At 46.8% G+C, this 4,858-nt stretch overlaps 1 pseudogene; it reads left to right on the top strand.

The window, feature by feature from the left end:
• Nucleotides 1-794: 794 nt before the first annotated feature.
• On the top strand, nucleotides 795-4,642 carry LOC119271745 (annotated as a pseudogene).
• Nucleotides 4,643-4,858: the final 216 nt, after the last annotated feature.

The following is a 4,858-nucleotide window of genomic DNA, read 5'->3' as shown; positions in this document are numbered from 1 at the left end:
AGCTGTGTGGATTTAACACAAAGTACAAGAGATGCTTAACCTATCTTACTTTACCAGTAGCTATTTGTCAAATCTAAAATTAGATACAGAATTTGTTTTATCCACACTACAACCAGAATATGATTTGGACAGCATATGAAAGACAACCAAGAAATTACAGACGAGCAGAGGATAGTCTCAGAATTCAAGTGCATTTTTCTCGATGTACACAGTTTAAACAAGAGACACTCCGAAAGAAAATAAATTCTGATTAGCAGATGAGCTGGAAGTTTGTAAATCAAACTATGTTTCAACAAAGGTTTATGAAAAGCTAGAGTGATTCACCTAGGTTACCAGCGGACAGCAAGATACACCATGATGTTTACAACCATTTATCAAGTGCACACAGAAAGGATGTGAAAACCAGTGCACTGCTACAGCATGGATATATATTTAGCTGGTCGGTTTTATGAAGTTTGACTTTAAACAAATCTTATATGCAGAGTAAAAGGAAATGGAGAGAGTCCCTCATATTTTGGGTATAATTTTGTTCATTACTATTAAGCATCAAAATATGAGTTTTTCTAGAACGAAATATGAGTTAGTTAGCCCAAATAGTATATTGCTGATTCATATGATTATATTTGAAAAGAGTTTCCAAAGCATCTTCGGACTAACATGTGCAATAAAGCTTGATATGACGAAAGTCGACCGCGAAGGAGGTGTCGGAGTCCATCAAGGTTCGTTTCGTTGGTGCCGATCAAGTCCGGGCGGCACGGCTCGCGACGCTTCGCGACGACTTCGATCGTCTGAAGATGGTAGATGGTGAGGATCTAGACGGCTACACCGGGAGGCTCGGTGCCATGATGGTGCGGTACGCGAGCTTGGGGTCGATGCTCGATGACGAGGCGCTCGTGAAGAAACTGCTGAATACCGTCCCCTATCGCTTGTACCTCATCGTCGCCGGAATCAAGCAGCTATGCAACATGGCTGAGATGCCCTTCGAGGAAGCTATGGGGCGTCTCAAGGTGTTCGATGAACGAACGCGGTGGCGCGGGTAGGACGGCGACAGGCGCGACGGCGAGCGGCTGTTGCTTACTGTTGCACAATGAGCGGCTCTGCAGCGACGGCAGGGCAGAGGCGGACTCGACCACGGCAATGATGGTGCTGGCAGCGTGGTAGCGGGTGGCGGCAGGAAGAGGCGCTGGCACTGCTACCATTGTGGCTAGCGCATGCATTTTCGGCGCGAGTGCATGAGGCCTCAGAAGCTGCCGGTGGCAGAGCAGGCTCTCATCAGAGAGATCGATGACAACGAGCCAGAACTACTCTAGGCCGCGACTTAGGGGGTGAATGTCAGCCAAATAATCCGCGGCTGTGGCTCGAACGTGTCGGGTGCGCGTGTGGGTGCGCACTGGTCGTGTCGGACATGTCGGGTCCGTGGCGTGTGTGTGCGTGAGTGCATGCGTGTGGAGCACGGGGGTGCTCGTGTAGGAGTACACCATGCGTGTGTGTGTAGGGCCGGCCCGTTGTCGAGTCGCGCGGGGTGATCGTGGGAGATCGATTGGTGCTCGCCAGGTGTCGTGCGTGTTGGAGCGCGTCATGGGCATAAGCGGAGCGTGCAGATCACAGGTCGCGGGAAGAGTAGGAGGTGTGGGTTCGTGCCCTAGTGCCGACTCGGGTATAAAGCCAGTGCGGCCATCGTTGTAATGGGTGTGGGTGTTGAGTTCGTGCTCAAGAAATTACCGTTCGGGCGGCGGGCGTACGTGCGTCGGAAAACTCAGCGTGTCCACTATGTGCTCCTGTTCTTCCCTTCCTTCTTCTCCTCCCCGTCGTTTGAGCGCAGCAAGTGAGAGAGAGAAGTGTTCCATGGGAGGGAGGGAGCTAGGGCAAGTGCTTCGGCTGCAACAATCCTCCCCATCTTCATGACCCGTCACCTACATGTCCAATTCTACATCCTCTCGGTTATCTGTGAGCATCAATACCTCATTATTCCTCACATTCCTCTCATCCAACTCTAATATCATCACACAATCCAAATCACAAAGGCATCAGAGTTGTATTGAGAATAGATTATCCTTCATAACTCTACTACCCGTGCCAAGTTCCAAGCGTGTATCATCTCTCCGAAGAACAAGCCATGGCTGAACGTTCTCGTAGTATGAACCCATGAGAGCACCATAATTCAGCATCTGTCAATAACTCCTCTAGATCTTCCTTGAGGATGGCGTCCACATCTTCGTCTTCCCTCAGATTCACAAACCGGAACTTCTCCCTCATATTTCCCGCACGAGAGGCGTTCCATCCTTCCCATGACTCTGATCTCCCACTGTCGTTCAAACCCTCTAGAAGTCCTTCCATACTCAATCCCTCGACCGGCGCCACCAGTCGAGCTTCATTACTACCATATATCAAAGCTTGGTTTAATGACTTTTTTTCATGTATACAATCCTAAATATGGACATCTTCATAATACAATATAAATTGAATAGCTAGTGTAGGTGTTTCTATCTAAGCTCAAAAAGAAGTATTATTCACACAAAAATTACAAATTTAGTATTTAGAATGGTTTTTTTAGCAGGTGTTATGATTATTTTTTGAGAAACAGCAGGTTTTTTATTTGAGAAATAACAGCAGGTTTTTAGTCGACATGCAGGTGTTATGTGCGTGTAGTAGACACGCAGTAGTGTGTACGCATCTTCTAATTGGGCCATTGCTCGGCCCAGCGTCTGACCTATCTCTCCTTTCCTTCTTCTTTCGGCTCCCACCTACAACGCCAGACAGAAGACCGAATAAAGGGGGGACAAGATCCCAAGACAGAGAGAGGCGGCTTCTCTTCCAGCAAGAGCAACCAGAAATCTCTGCCTCTGCGATCCGGCGGCTGTCCTCGCCGCCGCCACTACTTTCCGCGGAAGGAAGGAAGGAAGCGATGGGAAAGCGGGAGGAGAGGGAGAAAGATGAGGGCGGTGTCAGCCAGAGGATGAAGGTCGGGCGGCGGGCCCCATCTTCACCATGGACGACCTCGACTGCTCCATCTGCTGCCACCCCATGCGCCCTCCCATTTTCCAGGTAATATCCCTTGTGTTTGATTTGATCTCTGCTGGTACAACTCAAGCCCTAGGAGCTTCTCAGAGGCGATAGCATATCAATAGATCTGAGGAACTATCTGGGTGTCTTATAATATTTCGAAATTCGTTAATTATTAGATTCGATTACTATTATATTACTTCCAATTCGTCTGACTTTGTCCGCAAACTGTAGGATTTTCCAGAAATTATTTAGTTAATTAGAATCGGATAGGGCGATTACAAGATTGTATGTTTTTGGATTGTAATTTTGTAGTTGCAAAATTGCAAGTCAAGGTTGAAAATTCTGAAGAATCAGAACAACATCACATCAGATGCACACAACATTAGTCCAAATGGCTAACAAAAAGAGATCATTGCATTTTGGTCATTAGCATAATTACTGACTCATATCATATGCACTGATTTGTTGTTTCTGTTTGGTCAGTGTCAGTACACTGTGGGTCATACCATATGTTCGTCTTGCCATGACAAGCTCCCAGGCAAGTGCTGCTTCTGCTCCATTCCCACAGTCTACAACCGCTGCAACTGGCTAGAATATGTGGTTGAATCCCTCAAAGTTGCTTGCCCCAATGGATGCACTGCGAGTATAAAATACTACCAAAAAGAAGAGCATGAGAAAGAATGTTCGCATGCACCATGCTTCTGTCCCATAGCCAACTGCGGCTTCAGCGGACCAACTGCAATGCTCCTGGAGCATTTCTCATCCAAGCACAACTTACGCTCCCTGGAAGTTCCATACAGCGAGTGGTTTGGGATATATATGCACGTCAATGTTGATCCTCCCACGTCAGCAACCGCTCTTGTGGGTCAGGATGGACACATTTTCCTGGTCTGCATGAAGCTGGAGTCCTCCGGTGGTGTCATCAAGGTCTGCTGCGTCCAGCCTCACAATACTGGAATTAAGTTCAAGTGCGCTCTGGCATTGTCATGCACTAAAACCGGCTACTCCCAGGCTACGGAGTTCCAAACGAGGAACACTAATCTGTATGATGGGCTCCCCGATGATGGCTTCCCGTTCCTTGTGCCTAAGGTGTTGCTTCCAGCTGCCGGTACAAGTGGCACAATCGTAGTGCATATGGAACTCACACCGCAATAGGCCCCATTTGCAGGTAATGGGGCAATTGGGGATCATTGGGTTTGACTAGTAACTACTCCCTCCGTTCCAAAATAGATGACTCAACTTTGTACTAAGTTAGAACAAAGTTGAGTCATCTATTTTGGGACGGAGGGAGTATATCTGAATCTTTCAGCTTTGGAGAGGGCACTAGTGTTCTTTTGGTCTCTATTAGACATCCATCCTATTGCATGCTGAACACTATGTTTGTACTTTTGGTAAATTTTTGCTTCAAATCATCGAGAATCAGCACAAAGATACATTGTTGAACTCGATTTTTCAGCAAACATGCATGATATCTGCACCATGTTTTGTTTTATCAGCACTTGAACTTGTACTGAACCATCATTATGAGTGATCTACAAAAAGATTTGGTAGCGAAAATCGCCCTAGGCTTCTAACAGTGATTACATGGCCATGTTGCAAAAGCCTAAACACTGCATGGCCGCAACTCAGGAGATAGCGAAATCCACCTCCGAAAGTAAGGCAACATGCTTTGATGATGCTGGAATGGAAAGGCTGCATGATTGTTATGGAAATTCTGGTACCGGTAGATTCAATCTAAGACGCGAGCCACGAGTCCAATGGCTATTAGTCATCTAGTACAACTGCAAGCTGTGTGGATTTAACACAAAGTACAATAGATGCTTTTCTTAGATATCATGTGATTTTATAAAGT

Source organism: Triticum dicoccoides, chromosome 3A (assembly GCF_002162155.2).
Source record: "Triticum dicoccoides isolate Atlit2015 ecotype Zavitan chromosome 3A, WEW_v2.0, whole genome shotgun sequence".
Lineage (NCBI taxonomy): Eukaryota > Viridiplantae > Streptophyta > Magnoliopsida > Poales > Poaceae > Triticum > Triticum dicoccoides.
This window is presented reverse-complemented; position numbering and strand designations above follow the sequence as displayed.